The 17,130-nt window shown below is 37.3% G+C and overlaps 1 long non-coding RNA gene across 1 annotated transcript; it reads right to left on the bottom strand.

Annotated features, from left to right (window-relative positions):
- Positions 1-224: 224 nt before the first annotated feature.
- On the bottom strand, positions 225-1,882 carry LOC307003296. Its single transcript, XR_013798664.1, has 3 exons — positions 1,746-1,882; positions 1,526-1,672; positions 225-1,400 (listed from the first exon to the last, which is right to left on the bottom strand). It is a non-coding gene; the product is annotated as an uncharacterized lncRNA (long non-coding RNA).
- Positions 1,883-17,130: the final 15,248 nt, after the last annotated feature.

Here is a 17,130-nt window from a genome sequence, read left to right on the forward strand (position 1 = left end):
GAGAAACGGGGTTTTAGGTTCTCTCTTGTCAATTCTGAGGATTCTGATTGGCTTGCATGGCTTTATCCTTCTCCCTACACTGCCGCCCATAGGTTTAGCATAGTTATAAAGGCGCTCGACGGCGTATTTATGCGGGTTGTGTGCACGATGTTATTATTGAAAACGGAGGGGGAGAAATATTCGTTTCTCTAAATACCCGGCTATGTGTAAATGTGGCCTTAAACTTGGGTATTTCAGATTCAGGCGGAAATCCAAATTATGCCTTAAGAGTGAAAGAGGTTAACAGTCTAAACTCTTGCAACGTAGTGGGGGCTTATGTTGGTCCCTTACATTTAACGAAAGAAGAAAACAAAGAACCAGAAACTGATAACGTTACTGGAACATGAACAGGAAAGCACAAAAAAATTATTTAAGCAAAACCAAAAGTAGGGGACTGGAGAATGCCTGACTCCATCCTTTCTCTGAAACTAAGGTAAGACTCATGCAGAGGCAACCGCAATGTCACATCACAAGTGTTCGCTTCCGGGAAGATGCGCACACCGTTGTCTTCGGGATGAAGGAATTGTATAGTTGGTTTTTGTGAAAATACCAAAGGTGGTATCCTGTCGACACCTGAGGTGAAAATTAAGATCTGAACACTGAACACAATTTGTTTCCATGGGTTTGCAAACTACTCATACAAGAACAGAACGAGCTCCCGGTTAGCCTCTGTGGTTAAAGAATCTTATTGTATATTGTTTTTGTGTATTATTAAGTGAAATGCATGAAATAGTCTTAACCACATGCTTATAATTTTTTATCAATTGTCTCTCAATGTGAGAGACAGCAATGGGTGAGACACAGCAATGTGTGTTAATGTGGTAACCCAATTTCAATAAATCTAAATCATTGTAGCAGCATTTTAATAACATTCAAAAAAAGTTGGAATTATAACATGATGACGTTCTCATGCAGAGTAATAACAATTAAACCAAAGCCACACAACAAAAATAAATAACTTCAATGCCACTATAAATGGCAGTGCAATAGAACAAACATAAGCGAAATAGCTTATGGAAGTTATTTTCTGTCATTACAGATTATGTCGACGACATCATGGAGCTGGTCTTTGAACAAGTTTTGCATGACCCAACTCCGTATATAGATGAGGTAAAAAAGATCCATATCCCACCAATCCTCTCATCTCAGCATCCATGACCAGCCAAGGCAACAGTGGTCTCCGCTTACGTCTCCCGCTTCAATCCAGGACCGGTCTGAAGCCGACATACTGTCCCACATCGTCTGGAAACTCCTGCCGTATCCTCAAGACAACACAAGACGGCAGGACAACACGCACTTTCCAGCCCAGATATCTCCATCATCAGGAAACAAAGCACCTGTATGCACAATACCTGTAACGACTAAAACACAAAGAGAAGAAATTGCTAAATTTACAATGAAAATTATTACAATATTTTGTTTCTTTGTATTTAGAAACTTTGTAAATTTGTTTTTCAATAAATGGACAAAACAAAAATTCACTTACTGTACCATTCCTCTTAGATGTAATATCCCATACTGTGCTTTGTAAACATTTATTGCATTTTGTAGAAAATACTCAGAGACACACAGGCTCAAATCCAGGATGTTCCACCATGCATGTCAGCTGACTGGATACCATTCGAGCCATAACCTAACAAATGTTTAATTTATTATGGAGGATTGTCTATACTCTAACCTAATATGTACTAACAAAGCACACTGACCTTAGGAGATTCTCGACAGCATCGATTTTCAACTTCAGTTGGCATAGTTGCACAGTTACCACAAGAACACCTGAATACATGATTGGAATAAAGATAAAGATAAAAACAAAAAGCAAGTAAATAAATCACATGTTGATGTAAAGTTAGCATATACGCATTAGGAATATGAAGATTGCAGAGATAACGCAAAGGGCTGTATTTCTGACTAGAATTTTATTTTATTCACGGCACGCTACTTTTACACAACAAGAACGTCAAACACCTACTTATGCTTCAAAAACATTTCTGTATACTACATAGGTGCAGTTCACCCATGAGAAGCAGTTGCCAAGATAGCAGTTTAGTCCTTATACTTTACAATATTGATTGAACTGTTAACAGATTGTGTTCAGCATGTTCAGAACAAACAGAAAAAAATGCATCTAAAATTTTATCCCTGGACTATAAACTTTAGACGATAATTTAACACAAAAAGTTCACTATTACTTTAGTGCTTTTCTTTAATTGTTTATAATATAACTTATATTTTGTTTTGTGAGTGTTAAATAGTCGTTGTAAAACAGGCAGTATTGTATTAGTGGGCATGGATGAAGAAGTTACTGTAAATACAGTAACACACCATTGCGATACATCCATATGAAGACGTTGTTCTGCAGGTTCGTCGTCTTCATTTTCATCTCGCTTGTTCCGCCTCTGGCTCGAACATGTAAGGCTGGATGGACAAGTCTTTCGTTGTTGACATTTTGTTAATAACGTGTGAACAAAAAGTTGCCGCTAAATAAGTGTATCTCTGCTATCAAATTACAAAAATGGCCGAACGGGGTGGAGTTGAACCGAGTGTCACCTCTGCAACCTGGAGAGGGGGCGGGGTATGAAGTATCTCATTTGCATTTAAAGAGACCGCACCAAAACGAGTAATTTTTTGTAATTAATCTGCAAATCACATGCGTTCTGAATTGTGCGGCATGATCTGTATGAATCACAGATCAACAATGATCAGTTTAACCCCTAGCATTAAACCTTTTACAGTGCTAGCATTATATTATGTTTTTTACTGCTTGTGATTATTAAGTAAATATACTTAATAGTATTTTCAGAGTAAGCACACCGTTTTTACTATTTACACACGTGAAGGTTGTGTTTCTTCCAGCTTCTCCGAGCAGAGCGGCTCCTTTCACAGTAAATCCTGCTCCACACACACTCAATCTCTGCATGTGATGTTTTTTGTGCTTCTAATAACGTTGTAACGACTGAGACAAATCAGACACAATTATTTGGTATATGTACCAAACAATCTTTAAAACTCACTCTGGGATCTGGGATCCCATCCCCCAGTGAGAGTGCAAGAAGGTCTTGGTTACCATGGCCGTTAAAAAATGTGGTCACATGCTCAAGACAGTAGCTGCGTTTACATGGCTCAATCCGAATTAAATCAATCCGATTAAAGCACTGGTTCCCAAACCTGTCCTGAAGGACCCACAACACTGCACGTTTTCTTTGTCTCCCTAATCAAACACACCTGATTACACTCATCAGCTCATTAACCCATGTGATAATGAGCTGATGAGTTGAATCAGGTGTGTTTGATTAGGGAGACAAAGAAAACGTGCAGTGTTGTGGGTCTTTCAGGACAGGTTTGGGAACCACTGGATTAAAGAATCCGAACAAGGTGTTTACATGGACGACAATAATCGGGTTGATGTGCGCGTTTACATGTCACAAGCTTTACATCTGATTCAATGTTGTTTTCGTCAACGATGACGATAACGCAATTATTTCGTTGACGCACCTTTTTTTTATGACGATAACGTTACGATGACTAGCTAAAAATGGCTCCAAGGTGACTAAAACATGACGAGACGTTTTCTAGTTTTCGTTGACGAGACGAGATGGAACGAAAATGATAATAAGTCTGACATTCACAATGCATGTTATTTCTGCCTATAAATACGATAATTTTGAACTCTGTACGATGTACGATCAATAATGAAAAAAATCCCATAATGTACGATTTCAGAATTGCCCGCAAATTAGTTAAACTCCCGGAATCTAGATCGAGCGAGCAAGAGCGCGCATGTGTAGCGCGCGCACAGCAGAGAAAGGGAGCAAGAGACCTTGCGTGCGTGTGCTAGTGTGCCTCACGAAGCGCATGTAAGGACCCAACCAATTGAATTATTCAGAAAGTCTAGTTTATTATGCAAAGGTTTTAAGGTTAACTGTTGTTTTATGAATTGCAACACTTGCTGCAACCTGTCAAACCTAAGCCCATTTCCAATACTTTTTAACCTAAATTAATTTGTTAAAGACTAGGCTACTTTTTTTTTTTTACTAAAATTGACTAAAACCTTTTTGTGTTTTCGTCGACTAAAACTTGACTAAAACCTTTTTGCGTTTTCGTCGACTAAAACTTGACTAAAACTATGAAGTTTATAAGTGACTAAAATGTGACTAAAACTAAAAAGCATATTCGTCAAAAAGACTAAGACTAAAACTAAAAGGGCTGCCAAAAACAACACTGCATCTGATTTGATCGTTTTAGACATGCGCAGTTACGCACAATCAGTGCACTAGACGATTCCCGCCGCCGTTCCACGATGCGCATAACAGCCACCCTCTTACCGTTGCTTATTTTTTTTGTTTTAAAAATCAGATTTAACATTTACGTACTTCAGCTGATAATTAGGAGACGACAAGCGCGTGATGTTCTGTGCCGTGCTGCTTGTATTTATCAAGCAATTAAAATGCGTCTGCCAGAGCCCAGAACAAGGCGTTTGTGGATGAAAGTCCGAAGCAAGGACTGGTGGGACAACGTTGTCTTGCACCACTTCACGGACGTAGAGTGGAAGGAAAATTTTAGGATGACACGACAGTCATTTATGACCCTATGTTCAATGGTCTCTGCTACAGACCAATTTTGCTTACCGCACGCCATCTTCCCTTCAAAAACAACAGTGCGTCATACGTCATTAAGTAATTTCTACGTCATTGCACATGCGCATTCCTTTCAGATATGGTTTTCAGTCCGATTAAGTGTTTACATGTTCTCTTGATCGGGTTACAAAAGGAATAAACCACCCCTTTCAATCCGATCGAAATTTCAATCGGATCAATTAAGGTGTTTACATGAAGGTTTTTCAATCTGATTGAGCCTTCAATCCGATTATAAGGGTCCATGTAAACGCAGCTAGTGACAATAGGGGAGACAGAAGCAAACTTTAATACATACTTTGCTGCATTAATCATAGATGACCTGGTCTATAAATGAACATTCCAGAACATTGTGTGTGATAATTTACTGTCTTGTGTAGTTTTTTTAATACTATTGTTTTTGATACTGTGTATTTTATAATGTAACCCCACCTGCATCAGGTCTCCTATCCAATTAATCCTCATTTAATGACTCACATTTTAGTGTACATCACCTTCTCATAGAATGCAGTGTATATTTGTTATATCTATCCGAGTATAAATGGAAACAATCCGCAATGGCTATGTCTAATGACTCTTGAGACAGAGCCATAAATCCTCCCAACAGAGGAAATTCCCGCCTGGACATTCCCCCTTTCTTATTGGTCGAGCCAACCCTGAGAGGTGGGACTTTTCTCAGGCTTCAAATAGCATCTACACAAGCCCTTCCCTCTTTGGGTCCTTCCTGAAATCCTGATGAGAAGATGATACTGTACTAGAAGTCTTCTGAAGGCCCGGCAGGCCCATAGGCCCTGCAGGCTGCGAACAAGGTCTTCACTCTCCCAACTACGAACAAGGTCTTCACTCTCCCAACTGCGAACAAGGTCTTCACTCTCCCAACTGCGAACAAGGTCTTCACTCTCCCAACTGCGAACAAGGTCTTCACTCTCCCAACTGCGAACTAGGTCTTCACTCTCCCAACAGAGTCAGACTGTATTTTCTTAAATCCAACTCCTCTGAGAAACTGCAACTTTTCCATTACTGAATGGGCAGCCATCTACTCTTCCGACTTCCTCACTCCTTGGATGCCAGCATGGCCTCTCCGGCCCAGGTGGGTTGATTGTTATATTAACCCTCTGTTTTGCTGGGGTTTTTTTACATAGCAGCAACATAGACTTAAAATACTCCGTCATGTATGGTCATACAGACTTAACCTGTTAGCCTTCAGCGCCACTTTTGAAAAATCCCCAGAAATAGCATACCCAACCTAAAAAAGATTCAATTAATTGACCCTTTGTCCTAAAAGCTCAAGTATGTTCTCATTTGAAAGCTGACACCTGGCACTTTATTGGAAATGTAGAATGAATTATTGTCATAATGAAAAAAAAATTATGAATAGCTTCAAAGTTGTGTAAGTTATTAGAAATTTATTTTTATGAAACATCTTCATGAAAATTAAATTGAAGTTGGCCCGTCAGCACTCTAGAAATGCACTCCAGCTAAAGACACATGTCTGACCATGTTATATTTAAAATTTGAAGGTGATAAGTCTAAAACTCTGTATTTTGTTAAATGTTTTTCAAGATCATCTCAAATGACTTTATTTTGAATTGACTCTAAAATGCAAACTTGTGTTTATTGTCATCTATTAGCATCTATTCAGTCTATTGTCTCTATTGTTTTGTGGTGCAAACGAGCCCCATTCAGTGTCACTCTCTCCTGCACACATTTACACCTTTCCAGCCGGCTTATGGCCATAAATATTCTTTTCCTTTGTCTCCATTATAATCGCTAACGACTGGCTAATCACGGTGTTTCACCCCCTAATTTCTTTCATAATCTTCACTTCACATTTGAAACTGTATCAAATGCCTTTCTTAAATAAAGAAATATTTCAGTAAGCATTCCGATTTAGAAAAAAAATCATAAAAAATAACAGCTAGATGGCAGGTGCAACTAGAGAGCTAGCTAGCATGTTAGCTTAGCACACCATCAATACACGACAATTTATGAGATTAAAACCCCGTTTGTGCTCCAAACTTACTTTATAGTGCAAGTCGAGTGTTTTAAATAATCTTCTATGAGCTTATTTGGCTTCAGAAAAGAAAATCAGACAGAAAATATATGATTTGATATTATTCTGCACTATTGTAAAGTCTATACCGATTAGCATTACATTATACATATAATCTATTATTATAAAAATACCTGACATGGCTCGAAGAACACAGGTAAATCAAATATCATTGCAATCATGTTTATTGTCTTCAAAACATCTTTATCTGCATGTTATAGCGATCTCTGAAAGCTAACGTTAGCTGTGTTTATGTCAGTGACGTCCTGGAAGGTCACAGGTTATTGTTCTTCTTCGTGAGCTTCCATATTTGGAAAAAACTGTGCATAGAGCGCCCTCATTCTGCTGTATGGATTGAAAACACAGTACATCAGAGTATCCAGCGCTCTTTATGTATACACCGACGCATTTGGATATAAATTCAATAAATATTATTCCTGTCTATAGAAATATGATGTAAACCTATGATAATATATCAATATTTCTCCAAATCTGCACATTTTTGAGCCAAAAGCCCTGAGGAACGTTGTTTTGTCACGCGTTCTCAAGACAACAGCACCGGAGTTTTTTTCTGAATGGAGCAGCTGACGCTCATAATTCATATTAAAGGTATCGACTCATTTTTTCATTACATAAATCCTGACACAAATTAAGACATAACTGTCACTATAAGTTTCTCAGAATACAATAGTGGTCAAATACTGAAACGTGAGACTTATATATTTTTAATGATGTATAGTTTGTCAAGGTAATAACATTAAATCTGATAGTAACTTTGAACTATTTAAAAAAAAAAACGCTTCAGAGCGTCCTCGCTCTGGTGAAGGTTAACAGGTTAAAGGGGGGGGGGTAAAATACTTAGTTTCAGTCAATCTCATGTTAATCTTGAGTACCTATAGAGTAATAGTGTGTCCTTCATATCTCCAAAAAGTCTTTAGTTTCATCATATTTATAAAATAAAAATACAGCTTTCCGATTCTATCCGGAAAAAGCCGAGGTCCTTGATTCTGGGCGTGGGCGGAGCTATAGAGTCAAGCGGGGATTTCCAGCACAAGAAATACATCTGATACGTTGTTGTAACTTACATGAATGGGGTGTTTTATCACTGGGACCGCGCCAGGTTTTAATTGCAACCGGTTTGCAAATCCAGCGACGGCCTGGGCCTTGTTACTAAAACATTCGTCACTGAAATGACCAGAACACAAAACCGCACTTGCCGAACTCCTTTGCTGTCCCGGAAATACAAACTGCATCCACTGTTCCAGTAACACTGGGTTCTTTGGGAAGCTGAACAAGGTAAACTTCCCTCCCTCACATACCAAAACACACTTTTTTGGAGACATTCTTGACATCAACCATTCCTATTTAGCGCTGATGATGATGATTTCCGGTAGTAGCGCGTCAATGAGCGCGGTCTTTCTCTCCTCTGGTCGACGTGTGCGTGAACACGCTTTTCCGAGGGCAATGCTCATATAAGGAGTTCCACTCTGGTCTACGTCATTAGATCTACGATAGAAAAAAACCAGCCGAAACGTGTTGCAACCCGGAAGTATGATTTTCAGCACAGAAATTCTCTGTTATTCATTCAAAATAACTTTTCAAACTTTGGCCATTATTAGCATGAGAATCCATCTCTTTAACACTGTAAACAACTTTGAATACATGAAACACCATTGTACCCCCCCTTTAAAAAATATGAAAGGAATCTGTGAGATGTCTACTTTTGTATGTGTCCACTTACAATCTAAACAAAACGTTGTGCTTTTGTAAAATAAAGAAAATAAACAGGGTTGTGCTTTCTGCCTCCGTCTCGTGAACTTTTTTTCTTGAGCACGTCTCTAAACATAAACAAAACTCAGCGAATACTTCTCACACATTTATGAGCTCTATATATTTATGAACATTTAAGTGTGTAGTTTTAAATTACCTGATTCAAAAAAGAAAACAAATATTCTCTGTTTAACCCTCTGGGGTCGGCAAACGTGCGGGCGCGTTTTGCTCGTTTTTTTTTTACATAGCAGCAAAATAGACCTAAAATACTCCGTCAGTTTTGGTCATACAGACTTAAGAAATATGAAAAAATAGGTCTACTTTTTTATGTGTCCACTTACAATCGAAATAAAACATTGTGCTTTTGTAAAATAAAAAAAATATACAGGTTGTGCTTTCTGCCTCTCCGTCTCCGTGAACTTTTTTTCTGAAGCACGTCTCTAAACTTAAACAAAACTCAGCGAATACTATTCACTCAGACATGAGATATATATCTCTATAATCATTTAAGTGTGTAGTTTTAAATTATCTCATTCAAAACTAAAATATTCTCTGTTTATGTAATCTATATAAAAAGAGAGAGAGATCAGCCGTTCTCATTATCGTTCTGGCACCTCATTACTCTGCTAATTTGACACGCCCATGGAGAGCGCGTGCTATTCAAACGCAGATGATTTGAAGCAACACATGCAAACCAGTCAACGCCCACAACAGCTGGAAAACACACTGTAGTGAGGAATAATAATATTGTGATAATCCTGGAAATTTTACCTCAAACGTGCTGGAGTAACGGATCCAGCTGCAGATCACAGTAAGTGCTTTGTTCTAATCGCGATATGAAATGGTGTCTGCAAACCGCAAAAGACTGTTTAAATTTGAATCGTGTTTCTGTGTTTAATTGAATGAACGGCACATATGCATGCTGTTGTTTACTACAGCTCACGCGGGTCTGTGTGAATGAATTTAGCTTTTAGCAAACTATCTATATTGCCAACTGAGATGAGTAAAAATCGACTGAATACGTTGAAATAAAATGTCTTTGTATAAGCAATATTAAAATGCAAATTAACATTTAATGCCCTAATATATTATAAAAGACGATATGTTACAGACAAAATATGAAAGACAACATTCGTTTTGGATAGATTATAAAGTTTTTACTGCCACATCAAAACCTAATTTACAAGGTGCAAACAAAATCTTAAAGCTACACTGTGTGATTTTTACCCCCATCTAGCGGTGAAAAGGTATATGACCATCCAGTGAATATTAGTTTCTGTTCCTCTCAATTCCGATTTCGTTTTAACCAGGGTGGTAAATTAGCACCCGCCGAGGGCGGGTACTTTTTCAAATTGGCGGGTCACTTTGCCGTGTATACCAGCCACAGTGGCGGGTGGATTATAATAATGCTGCGTTCGCACCAAAAGCGCGCGTAAACGCGTCTTTACATTGACTTACCATTGAATGTATTTAGTAACCAATAACATGCTGCGAGTGATTTCATTGTACGGATTGGACAGCCTTTGTCAAAGAATGCGGTTGCTAAGTAACAATAATACACTTTTGTCGAGTAACTCTTTTGATTGGTTTTCAGCGCTGTGTGTCACGGCGCTGAAGAGACCGTTATACTGTATAACGTATACACATAGCTAAGCTGAGAATTAAAAAAAGTGCATATATATAGCAGAGCGAGCTGGTGCAGAAGAAAGGGAAATTATTTTAAAAAATGTGGCGACATCCTGGTGTTAGGAGGTCAGCAGTTATAAATGAACAACTACAAACTGAGGGCGAAGTAAAGAAAACGAAAAGGTACTTTTCTAACAAGTGGCGCATTGATGACCAAGGGAAACCGAGGGAATGGTTATCCTACCTTCCCGACGACCAGTCTATGCACTGCACTTAGGTTCGTCTGAAATGGAAAAGTGTCGGTTTAATCCACAAATGCCAGAATTCAATAATTTAAACCCCAAATCAGAGCTTTTCTGTTAAAAGAACATGTTTTCTACACGGTCTTTTCAATAGTATCTGGCAACCATGCGCGCGCCAGTGGCCTCTACACTGCTGAAGCGCGGATGATCTGAAAACACAGACAAGCTGGAGTTCAGCGATCTTTATTTGAGATTTTCTACTTAAATTAAAGTGTCATTCAGTCGGTCTGTGTTCTGTCACGAGCCGCTTGCGCTGTTTGTGCGACTAAATCTGCGACCAAAATGCAGGCTGATATCCAGCAGTGTTTTTAATGTTGATCATATGAGCAAGAATGCAATGTTTCCCGAATATCCACACGATTTCAAATGTGACATTGATTGTATACAACAGTAAAAAAAAGGGTAACATTTAAGTGATGTACTGCATTTAAAACAGTATAGTCTTATATAGGCTTATTGCTCTATTTTGCAACTAAATCTGTGGCTTTGAAAGAATCGTGAAATTCAATCAAGGGGGTAATCCATCCGCCGGAAACTGAAGCCTCCGCGGGCGCCGCCATTGTAGCAGAACTTCACCTGCTGTTAGCATTCCATTGACTCCCATTCATTTTTGCGTCACTTTGACAGCGAATAACTTAACATCTGAGGCGTCCAAAGACTCCATTTGTCCATTATTTATTTCTAAAGAAACTCGACAATGTATAAAAGGCTCCATTACCTTGTACCTTACGTTATGGCCCCGTAGAAGCCGTTTTTGTAAAAATAGGCTAACGATTGTGTAACCCTTTCGAATTTAACATTCGTAGTTTTCCTTTATTCCTAGTCCTAAAGTATATTTATTTGTAACTACGGTTGATTTATATACCATAAAAGGAAGTTTCTGCATTTTAGGTGCAGTACTATCATTAACCTCTAGAGGGCGGTTGACGCTGTGGTATGTTGAGAGTCAACGTATGTTAAAAATCAGATGAAGAAGCCTGCTGAATATGTACGCACGAGGTTTGCGTGTAGCTGCAAAGACGATCTACTTTTCATTTGTTTCTTCGGTTCAATGTGCATATTCTTTATAAAGAGTCATATTAATCGTCGAGGTCGTTTATTTATCTTATTGCTGAGGAAGACAACCGGTTAATGCTTTTGGTTACTGGTTTTTCTTTTACAAGAACTCTGGTGAGTTTTGCTTATGCATTACTTTAACTTTCAAATTGATATTCCTTTTCTTTATATATGTCTTAAAGCCAATCAGAGTTATGTTATGTTTAAGAATGTATTTTTGTATGTTTATAAGGTAAAATTGACACGGAGTCAAATCTATCCGTGTATAATGCTAGTTTAACTGCTTAGTTAAATTATTTTATTTTCTACAAGTGTTATAAATGCAGCAAATAGTAAAAGAAATGTTGTACAACTAACAAAATATTCAAACGAGAGAGATATATTGCATATTTAAATACTTTTATGTGTTTAAGCTGTTTATTTGCACTTATTGTCACGAGTTGGATTAACACTGGTAATAACGGACATTTTGTGCAGCTAATAGAAAATGTCGGTATGGAAATTGTTTATGTTGAAAAATGTTTAATGTGACTGCATTGTTTTATGCAGATTGTTTTTTTTTTAATGCTGATTCGGTTTGAGTGATCTACCAATTGAACGGCGAGCCAGACCCTGATCTGCTACTTAAAGAATCATCGTGGTCCATCACGGATGCACACAAGAGAGCTAAGCACATACTACCCGGGTAGCAACACAAAAGGCCTTAACACACAAAGACATTGAAGCTCTTTACACACACACATGACCATTGGAGCTTTACACATGAACATTTGAGGTTTATATATATGGACAATTGAGCACTTTATATACAAAGGATCCAGAACAAATTATTGAGACTGTGTTTTATTTTGTTTCATTTTATTTTATTTCATTTTTGGTATTCACATTCAACTTCAGGTTTGATATGAATCATTTTGTTGTTGGTTCATAGTGTTGAGTGGAAACCAGACAAAGAGTCAACTGTGAGAATATTGTTTATATTGAATGCGAATTATTGTAAATAAAATTACCGGCTGGTAATTATTTGAAATTGATTTGGTCCACCCTTGTACTCTTAAATCCTCCCAGAGCCGAACCTAGTCTGAATTTAACCTCTGTAGAGTAACCTACATTAAATACTACATTCGTCATCCTTGTTACAATTGCGTCATAACTCACGCGACTCTCTGTCGCACTGTAGAGAAATTACCGTATAGACCGGCGGAGAAGCTCGCAGGCAATCGGGGGGACGTGGAGGCATTAAGTCCGATAAAGTGAAGGGAGTAGCCCACAGAGAGTGATAAAGTTGATCCTACTGCTAGCTCATGGACAGCTAATGCTCACGCTCTCCGTCTCTGCGAGATTCGGAAGGGAATGATTCAGATTTCTCTCCGCACAGCTACTAGAAGACTGACAGCTGTCAGACACGTTGCTCACGTGTTCAAGCTCAGTTTGAGCCTGCGCAGTTCGCCTGGCGATCAGGAAGTGAGTGCTTCAAATGGGCTTCACTTTTCTCCGTTCAAGTCTATGGGGTCGCTGTGTCCATCTTATATACTGTCTATGGATTCAATGAATGAATGACTCGATGACCGCCACCTACTGGCTATATTAATATAATATTTGTATTAATATTAAACGTTTTTTAACATTGCATATTTATTGAACATTGTTTTATTTAAAGCATTATTTATTTTAAAAGGTATTATAAAGGTTAAAAATTTAATGGAAAAATGTATTAAAGGGGGCGAATATTGTCCCTTAATGGAAAAGGTGTGACTGCAGTCTAAGTGGAAGAGATTGAGTACCAGGGGGTACGGCACTCAAAAAAATTGGAGAACCACGGAACTTAGGAAAAGGGATATGTAGAATTGCACAAGTGCTAAAGAGTGCAATGTAAATTATTTATCATAAGCTTAATTGAATGGCCTAGAGAGAATAATTATGACATTTTCTGCCTGAAGACTACATATAAAATAGCTACCTAAAGTAACTGCAGTTTACTAAAAGTAATGACTAAAAGTTTGCATTCATAAGCATTTTCGTCTGAAGATGAAGACTAAGACTGAATCAAAAATGGTTGCCAAAATAACCACTGGCCTACACACACCAAGCGCACTACAACGCTGTTGCGTATGTATTAAATATGACTGATCATTTAAATATTTTTACATTTTTATTTTTTATAAAAAATTTATATATTTATTTAATTTAATTCAAGTAGCCTACATAATTATTTTCCAGGGTTAAAAATTTATACAGATTTGATATTTTCCTCTCATACTTATGTTGGAATGGGTACGAAGTTGGCATTGAATTTCATTTGAAATGGTATTAAAAAGGTCTTAAAAAGCCTTGAATTTAAGCTGGAGGATCCTGGGGTACCCTGAAATAAATAAAAAACGTATTGAAGCAATTTCTTTCTTGCAATTTGAATTCCGGAAAAAGTGGCTGGTAAAAAATATAAGTGGCTGGTAAAATTGGGCATCCACCAGCCACTGTGGCTGGTGGACAAAAAAGTTAATTTCCCACCCTGGTTTTAACTCCTACGGTGGCCAATGTAGTCCAAGATTAACATGGCTTCCAGTTCGACCTCGTCCATGAGTATTCCTTCAAGTGATGAGGTTTCTTTAGAAAACTATTATAATTTGCAGTAATTTAATTTGTCAGTTAACATATAGGTTATGACATCTATGTAAAATGAATAATAGTTTTATGTTTTCGTTATTTTTTTACCATTTCATTGCTAACATCAGCTATCAGTTCCAGACGAATGCAAGCTAATCTTAGTTAAGTAACTTTTATCAGTGCTATCGTTATTCTGTATATTGTACGACATCACTAGCGTAAGGCAAAGTTTACATTGTAGGCTATATCATTTTCTCCGTGAGCAGAGATCAGCTGATGTGACGGAGGTGCGAGGGAGAGGGAAAGGAAAAAATTAAAACAGGGCCGGTGCCAGTGAATTGCGGAGACGTGAAAGGTGAAGCTTGAATTAACGGCTATGTCCCTCTTTGGCTAATGTACTTTCAAGATGGAGGGGCAACATGGCGACCGACATTCGAACCCCTCAGCCGTATGTATTTTAAATGGCATATTATACACTCACGAGAAAACTTTATTACTTAAACGAAGTAAATATACATTAATGAGCACATATATTTTTGAAAGAACTAAGTGTTTTTAGCTAAGAATAAACTAAAAAAGTTACACAGTGTAGCTTTAAAAGGTCAATATAAGCCTTCTCTTTAAATTATTTTTGTGTTTTATTAGTGACAAATTTGGGGAGAGGATAGCCTATATCCAAAACTTTCTGAAAATATGAATGAGAATTAACTGCACAATTACTAGAAATGTTTACCTTGGATATATATATATATATATATATATATATATATGTGTGTGTGTGTGTGTGTGTGTGTGTGTGTGTTGTCTTTGCATTCTTGTGGCTCAGTGACACCGGAATGAAAGGCTCATTAGTATGCAGCATTAGCAGGTCTTTGTCTTCTCAGGTGTGAATTAGGACATCATTTATGACCTTGTTGGATCATTCACGCCCCCCTGCATATTGCCTTTCCAAACAAAAAGTGTCTTACAAAATTTAAATCAATGTATTGTTTAATGTGAACGATTAGCCCGGATGATTTTCAGATCATTTTGAAGTAAAAACTCTAGGCGACAACTTCCATTAGTCAAAAGTATTGTGGGAATATGTGAAGTTGGTCGTTTGTTGTCTTATATCAGAAAATTGAAGTGAGTTTTTTGAATAACCACGCATAAATAATATTCTCTCAAAAATGCAAACATGTACATACATGTTGCTCACATATTATGATAGCCATGTTCGTGCTAAATAAAGTGAAATTACACCTTTGCCATTAATATGTTTATAAGCAACTGAAAAAAAAATACAAATATCAGGGCATGTCAAAACATCTCAAGGACCCCAAAAACACCTTAGACCCCAGAGGGTTAAGTAATTTGTATAAAACCAACAAGATATCCAGTTTCTCAAACCCTTGCTCATTATTTTTAATGTGACCACACCCACACGCGCAAAATATATAGACATGCAAATCGCGATCATTGCCTCAAAAACAATGCACCTAACCTCATCAGTCCTCTGCTGTTTGCCGAGTTTGGAAGACGCGCGCAAGCTTATTGGATTTACATCCGAAGAAGAAGAACGCGATTTGAAGACAAAGATTTTAAGGTAAGAAATAATTCTGAATTATATTAGTTAGTGTTATTGTTGCATAAACTTCACATTCAGCGGCTCCATCGCTTCAGTAAATGTTCTCTTGTACGCGCTGTCTGTTTGAGTCCGTCGCGCTGTCTGTTTGAAAAGCAAAACGCATGTTTTTATCTCATTTAATCTCATTTCATAACGTCATAACAATTGTAAAAATTTGAAGTAACATATGATAATCAATTATATTTTTACTCTAGTGTAGTGTTACTGAAGTGTTTAACGATTTATAGGCTGCCTAGCTGCTATAGGCTTATTATTATTGTATGCAGCACTGCCCGTATGCCTACAAGACACAACAAGGTGTTCATTACATAGGCTTTTTTTTTTTATCGCAATTTTTACCCAATTTTAAAAATCTAAAAATGGATTCCCACAATCGTGAGAGATGAGAGACCACTGATGGAGTCCTGCTGACTTAAACATTCACATGATTCTCTGTACATGTAGGCCTACATGGTAAAATGAAAAATCAAACAACATGGAAATGACAGGTATGTATGACACCTATGTTTCAGGAATGGCACAAAGGTGTGATCAGTGTGTTCAATAATGTGCTTTTTTGTTCTTTTTTTGTGTATCTTTGGATTATGTTGTGTTGTAAATAAATCCCAAAAAGCCATTATTTTTTTAATGCAGGCATTCTTTGTGCCTCATAATGATAGTGCCGGAGAGCTCCTAATAGGGCCATTATGGGAGGGTCTTTGTCTTTCTCAGGTGTGAAACCCTTAATATGCATGGATTGTTAATGCCTCCTCGCATACAGATTTCTTACACAAAACATGTCTTACAAATTTTAAATCAATATATTGTCTTATCTGAATGAGTATGCAGGATGATTTTCACATAGTTTTGAAGCAAATATTCTAGGCTACATGATACAATTTTCAAAAGTCTTGTGAAGAAATAATCAGTATGGGTATTATGACCTTATTTCAGTGGGAATTTTTTTTTTTCACAAACCACGCATAAAAATCATTATCTCAAAACTACAAACTTTTACATACATGCTGCTGATATACTATTGTAGCAGAGTTTGTGCTGAATACAGTGTAATAAGACTTTAGCCATGAAAATGTCACAAGTAACAGAAATAAGCGCAAATGTCAGAGCATGTCAGAACACCTCCAGGACCCAGAAAACACCTCAGACCCCAGAGGGTTAAGTCTGAAATACTCACTGTTCTATTGCTTCTTTCACGCTGTAACGGCATTGGGTCATACCTGAACATTAGCTCAAATGATCTATAGGGAATTTTAATAACTAATCATGAATATGATTAAAATATTGCATATTACAGTTACATTAAATTATCAAATTGAAAATAGATAGATTATATGAATATATGAATAATCAATCACAACGAATTATAATTCCTCATTCATATATCAATAATCTTATTTCAGATCGATTATGAGATAATCC

Source organism: Phoxinus phoxinus (assembly GCF_949152265.1).
Source record: "Phoxinus phoxinus genome assembly, chromosome: 8".
NCBI classification, from domain to species: domain Eukaryota; kingdom Metazoa; phylum Chordata; class Actinopteri; order Cypriniformes; family Leuciscidae; genus Phoxinus; species Phoxinus phoxinus.